We start from the raw sequence: 8,239 nt of genomic DNA, 5'->3' as shown, positions 1-8,239 counted from the left end.
TGCTGACATCTGGTCCGGACTGAAGGACCTGACAACGATTACGGACATGTCGTCTACTGTCACTGCATATGATTCTCTCAACATTGATAGAATGGTGGAGGATTATATGAGTGACCGCATCCAAGTAGGCACGTCACACAGTCCGTACTTATACTGGCAGGAAAAAGAGGCAATTTGGAGGCCCTTGCACAAACTGGCTTTATTCTACCTAAGTTGCCCTCCCACAAGTGTGTACTCCGAAAGAGTGTTTAGTGCCGCCGCTCACCTTGTCAGCAATCGGCGTACGAGGTTACATCCAGAAAATGTGGAGAAGATGATGTTCATTAAAATGAATTATAATCAATTCCTCCGCGGAGACATTGACCAGCAGCAATTGCCTCCACAAAGTACACAGGGAGCTGAGATGGTGGATTCCAGTGGGGACGAATTGATAATCTGTGAGGAGGGGGATGTACACGGTGATATATCGGAGGGTGAAGATGAGGTGGACATCTTGCCTCTGTAGAGCCAGTTTGTGCAAGGAGAGATTAATTGCTTCTTTTTTGGGGGGGGTCCAAACCAACCCGTCATATCAGTCACAGTCGTGTGGCAGACCCTGTCACTGAAATGATGGGTTGGTTAAAGTGTGCATGTCCTGTTTTGTTTATACAACATAAGGGTGGGTGGGAGGGCCCAAGGATAATTCCATCTTGCACCTCTTTTTTCTTTTCTTTTTCTTTGCATCATGTGCTGATTGGGGAGGGTTTTTTGGAAGGGACATCCTGCGTGACACTGCAGTGCCACTCCTAGATGGGCCCGGTGTATGTGTCGGCCACTAGGGTCGCTAATCTTACTCACACAGCTACCTCATTGCGCCTCTTTTTTTCTTTGCGTCATGTGCTGTTTGGGGAGGGTTTTTTGGAAGGGACATCCTGCGTGACACTGCAGTGCCACTCCTAGATGTGCCCGGTGTTTGTGTCGGCCACTAGGGTCGCTAATCTTACTCACACAGTCAGCTACCTCATTGCGCCTCTTTTTTTCTTTGCGTCATGTGCTGTTTGGGGAGGGTTTTTTGGAAGGGCCATCCTGCGTGACACTGCAGTGCCACTCCTAGATGGGCCCGGTGTTTGTGTCGGCCACTAGGGTCGCTAATCTTACTCACACAGCTACCTCATTGCGCCTCTTTTTTTCTTTGCGTCATGTGCTGTTTGGGGAGGGTTTTTTGGAAGGGACATCCTGCGTGACACTGCAGTGCCACTCCTAGATGGGCCCGGTGTTTGTGTCGGCCACTAGGGTCGCTTATCTTACTCACACAGCGACCTCGGTGCAAATTTTAGGACTAAAAATAATATTGTGAGGTGTGAGGTATTCAGAATAGACTGAAAATGAGTGTAAATTATGGTTTTTGAGGTTAATAATACTTTGGGATCAAAATGACCCCCAAATTCTATGATTTAAGCTGTTTTTTAGTGTTTTTGGAAAAAAACACCCGAATCCAAAACACACCCGAATCCGACAAAAATAATTCGGTGAGGTTTTGCCAAAACGCGTTCGAACCCAAAACACGGCCGCGGAACCGAACCCAAAACCAAAACACAAAACCCGAAAAATTTCAGGCGCTCATCTCTAGGCAAAACACAAAGACAGCAGCCGCGACCTTATGTAAATTCTAGCCAATCACAGTGTTTTCTCAGTGAGGGGTGGGGTCTAATAACGCTGTTAGCCTGGCCCTGCCCCAGTTGCCGCCCACCTGCCTCTCCTTTTCGGGCATCTCCCGGAGAGGAAAGCATTGAAGTAGGCAAGTATGCACAATGTGTATACTGTAGGTGTGTGACTCTGTAAGTGCGCCTGTGCGTGAAAGTATTTATGTGAATGACCACGGGATAAAAGTCTATTTATTTCATGTGGCAAATTATCGCGGCTAATAGGATACCTCCTACACATGTGACGGTAAGTATCTATTTGTGTAAGTGTGTGACTATACATATAAAGGTAAGTGGCTATATGTATGTGTTTGTGCTGCAGGGAGGAAAGGTAGAAAGGAATCGCTTTCACCTGCTATTTCCCAGCGAGGCAGGACAGCCCAGCAACTGGGGAAGTGATGTATATGCACCCAGCGTGACATTATATTTTCATATACACGCCGATGGCTTGCGCACAAGATCAAAAACCTTTGTCCCAAATGTTGCTCTTTAAGTTCCCCTAGTATTAAGTACCCTGGGCTCCCCCAAAGCCTTAATCCTGTTCTGCCGGAGGCAGCGACACTTGCATATATAAATTGCATCAGGCTCAGAGGCAGATGCATTACAAAGGAGAAATGCAGAATATTTGCGCTTCGTTGTCAGTATTAAACTAGGTACACACTAGACAATTATTGGGCTGATTTGCTAATAATTGGGTGATTAGCCTGTTCTATGCAGTATGTAGTATGTAGGCATGAGTGTTTCTGCCACAAAATGTAAAATAGCCACAAAAGCTATACTATCAAATTGGTCAGACTTGACAGAAGATATTGGCCAAAGATTCCAATATAATCTGGCCATATTTCCTATGGTTTATCCCGATTACTTTGGGATGCAGTTAAGTGACCGGCGGTCAGGAGGCCGCGGGTCACAACACCTCCCTCTGCATCCAGAACACTGATAATCCCGACAATCTGCATGCCGACTAAAAGTGACTATTCCCACTCAGGGTGTCAACGACACCCATAGAATGGGAATAGAACCTGTGGTGAGCATAGCATAGTTCGCCACCGAGTCCGCAAAGGGCTTCATTGCATCCCCACCCCCCCTACCCCACCCTCTGGCATTCTGCGGCTGGGATATCGGCTTTGGGATGCTGACCGCCGGTAACACATACCCAACCCATTACTTCACTATCCTTGTGGCCAGACATATTCAAATTCAGTATGGTATGGCAGAAAATTGGTTACTTATAAATTTCAAAATAATGCTTTGTGGGTGCTGCCAATATTGGGTCCTTCTGCTTGCCGGAAAACGTGCCGATTATTAATTTGACCAAAACATTGCATAGTGTAGTGTGTACCTAGCTTTACTTTCAGGATTCCTGGAATTTTTTGACACCTGATTATGAAGACATTGTATAAGATGGACAATTCATTCACAAGCAACTTCTAAATATGACCCTTGTCAAAAATTATTGGAAAAGAAACAACTGAATAATTTCCCACCGTCTTCCAGATGGATAAATAGTATATAGAGCACAAACAAGCCATAAAGTAACATGACTGAGTGGTTTTTGTTTTTACAATTTTGCTTATTTATTCATTATATTATTTATTACCTTTCCAGGGCTCATGGTAAAACAACAACCAAAAAAGTCTTCCTTAAGAAAAAGTAAACTGTGTACATTTATAATTAATTATACAATCTATACAAGTGCAGTAAACAGAAAGAGAAACAAACTAGCACCATGGTTTAAAAGATTTAAATATTAAATATTTAATTTAATTAAACAGAAAGATGCTCTCCCGTATACACCGGAAGCATGCAGTATTGTTATACATTGACCACCCTGTTATGGCATCTATAGTTGTGAGGGATCTCACACAATTGCATAAAACGGAGGCACAGGTTATTTTTTGTATATATATATATATATATATATATATATTAGATTTTCCTTATGCGCTAATCTTAATAGTGTAGTGGACCCCAATCAATTTTTATGATGGAGTGGTTGTCATTAATTGATATACTATTAATGAGCAGTTTCCCCAAAATTAGGCCCCTTGCCAAAAAGGCCTACAGAGATTGGTGCACATAGTTGTTTTTTGGTGTGCGCTCTGCTGTTCAACGGATCTTACCTAATGGATGTAAAGAAATTGGTTTATTCGTTAAATTGTTTGCTCTCATATATGAAGAGCTATATTGGAATGAGGATTTTCCCCGCTCCCACAAAATGGGAGTCCAATAATAGGACAATTAACACCCCTGAGGAAGTCACTAGAGACGAAACGCGTCGGTTGAACAACAACAATTTTTATTAATATTTAATCATTGTATTGACAAGAAAACTGTATGGGCAGACAAATCAATGAAAAGTTGAAAGTTGTTTTATGTATAAGATAATGTATTCTTGAAGTTTTTATTTGCATTTTAACAATAAAATTGTATTAATACATTTTGGGTGTCAGTATATGAGGTATATAGAACATCCATAGTTCACATCCATTAGGTAAGATCCGTTGAACAGCAGAGCGCACCCCAAAAAACAACTATTTGCACCTATCTATCTATCTATCTATCTATCTATCTATCTATCTATCTATCTATATATATATATATTATAGCAGCTGGGTTCATTAATGAACATGGTCCGATCATGCTTCCACCTTGGGAAATCTAATATACAGTAAGCCGCCGAATATTACTATTTGTCATATGTAATGGTCACATAACTGTAGTTTTTGTATTATTTGTGGCTGATACAATTTTAATGGAGTTTAATGGAGTCATTATACCCGTACAACTAGACTAACTAAATCACTGCTGCCTATCATATGTGACCTCTGTGTGTTCTATTCAAAGGAATGTCAATCTGGAAACAAGAAAATACAATAAAATGAAATTAATGAATATTTGTTCTGGTGTTTTATTTCATGGACATTTATATGAGGGTTCCCTCAAATCCTGCTGTGAGCACATAGTTTGAAAAGCAACATTTCAAATGGTATTACCTTAGCTGGCGCATGGAAATGACAGAACCGGGGGCAATTGCCAAAACAAGCTATTCTCTGTATTAGATGCAGGTGTAATAACATTTCCAAACAAGTTAAAGAATGTCAGAATATGCATGATTGCTTGAGAAGTTTTTCTAAGTGAATATTAAACAATAAGCTTATGTGACTGTGATGGCTGGAAATGTTGATTTGGGCAGGTGGTGGTAAAGGACTCATCTATACTTGCTTGGGAACATATAGGGAAATTACCAAAGCGATATTTGCTTTACATCTTAAAAAACACAAACCATGTAAAAGTCCTAGTAAAGTAAGCAGCAATACAAGTTTGAAACCAAAAACTAGAACTGATTGGAGACAGAGTTTGCCTATAGCCATATGGTATGCCTTTCATACAGCACTGTAGTGTTATGGGGCATATTATTGGTCAAGGGAGGAATAGTGCATTGTCCTGGTGATGTCACTCTAACTCTTGGGTCCGCCCTACTGTATACAAGCACAGTCCGGCTCATTGCATACACACAGACAGAAGCCTCTGCTCTTGTCTTCTGGGAGTAGAGCTTGGCGATGTTGTGGGAAGCATACACGACAGAGGAGGCATCCTGTAGTATCTACACCACTGTTCCTGGTGCCTGAAATTCCAGTAAAAAAAAAAAAAAAACAATTGTCCAAAAGATTCTATTAAAGAATGAATAAAGTAAAACAGGAAAAGCTGGTAAATTAACTCCATCCCATATATTCACACACACGTTATGCTTATAGGAAAATAAATGAAGTTACAATTTAAGAGAACCATTGAGGAGCGCGCTGTCCAGTATTGATAATGTAGAACACTGGAATACAACTGTGAAACTGTTGCTCAGTGTAACAGAAGGATACAGTGCAGTAGACTCTAACTCTTAAGCCTTGGCTACTGTAGGTCATGCCTGGAGAAGGGGTGTGGTATGCCGGTCAGAATACCTCCGCTTGGATCCTGGTAGCAGAATGCCAGCGGGGGGCGAGCACAACAAGCTCCTTGTGGGCTCGGTGGCAACCTGCCTTCGCCACAGGTTATATTCCCACTCTATGGGTGTCGTTGACACCCACGAGTGGGAGTAGTCCCTGTCGGTCGGCCTGCCGACCGCAGGGATTGTTAGGGTGCTGGATGTAGGGGGAGGTATTGTCACCGGCGGTCTCCTGACCGCCAGTCACATAACTACATCACCTGGAGAAGGCCTGACCAGAATCCCCCGAATACATGGGACCTTAGCACATAAATTTATAGGAAGTGGACACACAGGCAGGCCATTTATGAAAAATTGCATTCCCATCTGGGCGCAATGTTAGCACCCAAGATTGCATTGCAGGATGCGATTTTACTTGTACCATGTATTAACCGCACCTGCAGGGATAGCGGCTCTGTTTTGCTTTTATGAAAACACACAATTACCTAATGCCGCTATACTTCACTCTTTCTTACAATTAAAGAGTAAAATTATATTTTAAAATTACTGATAATCCAGTGCAAACAAAAAATACTTCAATTGTAATGCAAAAGAAAATCGACATTTAAAAAAAAAAAGTTTTTTTTATTGAGGCATTGCATAACAGATTGTCAAATGGCAATACAAAGCAAACATTACACACACATCAAGACATAAATAACAAATGCGTGGATTCATTACAGTGGTAACAAATATGGCCATATGAAGACCATATATTAAGCATATCTTTACATCACAGAAGTACTGTGAACCAGTCAAGAAGTGTTACTGTACATATTTAAAATAAGAGATCCACAAAATTAATTAAGGTAAGCATTGATAAACTGAATTTACAATGTAAGAAAATACATCTGCAAGTTACTACGTTCCTGTAATGATGAAATCTAGCCACATTATCAATAATTCTCTTTATACTGTATTAAAAGTAGAGATGAGCGGGTTCGGTTCTCCGAGATCCAAACCCCCCCGAACTTCACCTATTTTACATGGTTCCGAAGCAGCCTCGGATCTTCCCACCTTGCTCGGTTAACCCGAATGTGCCCGAACGTCATCATCCCACTGTCGGATTCTCGCAAGATTCGTATTCTATATAAAGAGCTGCGCGTCGCCACCATTTTCACTCATGCTTTGGAGATTGAACGGAGAGGACTTGGCTGCGTTCTCTCCCTGAAAAGCTCTGTATCTGTGCTCAGTGTGCTGCATTGTGGGGACCACCAGTACATAATTATAGTAGTACAGTACAGTAGGCCATTGCTGTATCTTGAATCAAGTATACTATCCATATCTGTGCTGCATTATTGTGAGCAGTATATAGTAGGACAGTGCAGCATTTTGGTGCCCAGCAGTATACATATAGTACAGTACAGTAGGCCATTGCTGTATCTTGCAGCTCTGTGTCAAGTATACTATCCATATCTGTGCTGTATTATTGTGAGCAGTATATAGTAGGACAGTGCAGCATTTTGGTGACCAGCAGTATACATATAGTACAGTACAGTACAGTAGGCCATTGCTGTATTTTGCAGCTCTGTGTCAAGTATACTATTCATATCTGTGCTGCATTATTGTGAGCAGTATATAGTAGGACAGTGCAGCATTTTGGTGACCAACAGTATACATATAGTACAGTACAGTAGGCCATTGCTGTATCTTGCAGCTCTGTGTCAAGTATACTATCCATATCTGTGCTGCATTATTGTGAGCAGTATATAGTAGGACAGTGCAGCATTTTGGTGACCAGCAGTATACATATAGTACAGTACAGTAGGCCATTGCTGTATCTTGCAGCTCTGTGTCAAGTATACTATCCATATCTGTGCTGTATTATTGTGAGCAGTATATAGTAGGACAGTGCAGCATTTTGGTGACCAGCAGTATACATATAGTACAGTACAGTACAGTAGGCCATTGCTGTATTTTGCAGCTCTGTGTCAAGTATACTATTCATATCTGTGCTGCATTATTGTGAGCAGTATATAGTAGGACAGTGCAGCATTTTGGTGACCAACAGTATACATATAGTACAGTACAGTAGGCCATTGCTGTATCTTGCAGCTCTGTGTCAAGTATACTATCCATATCTGTGCTGCATTATTGTGAGCAGTATATAGTAGGACAGTGCAGCATTTTGGTGACCAGCAGTATACATATAGTACAGTACAGTAGGCCATTGCTGTATCTTGCAGCTCTGTGTCAAGTATACTATCCATATCTGTGCTGTATTATTGTGAGCAGTATATAGTAGGACAGTGCAGCATTTTGGTGACCAGCAGTATACATATAGTACAGTACAGTACAGTAGGCTATTGCTGTACTTTGCAGCTCTGTGTCAAGTATACTATCCATATCTGTGCTGTATTATTGTGAGCAGTATATGGTAGGACAGTGCAGCATTTTGGTGACCAGCAGTATACATATAGTACAGTACAGTAGGCCATTGCTGTATCTTGCAGCTCTGTGTCAAGTATACTATCCATATCTGTGCTGCATTATTGTGAGCAGTATATAGTAGGACAGTGCAGCATTTTGTTGACCAGCAGTATACATATAGTACAGTACAGTAGGCCATTGCTGTATC

This window comes from Pseudophryne corroboree, chromosome 1 (genome assembly GCF_028390025.1).
Source record: "Pseudophryne corroboree isolate aPseCor3 chromosome 1, aPseCor3.hap2, whole genome shotgun sequence".
In the NCBI taxonomy this organism is placed as follows: Eukaryota; Metazoa; Chordata; class Amphibia; order Anura; family Myobatrachidae; genus Pseudophryne; species Pseudophryne corroboree.
This window is presented reverse-complemented; position numbering follows the sequence as displayed.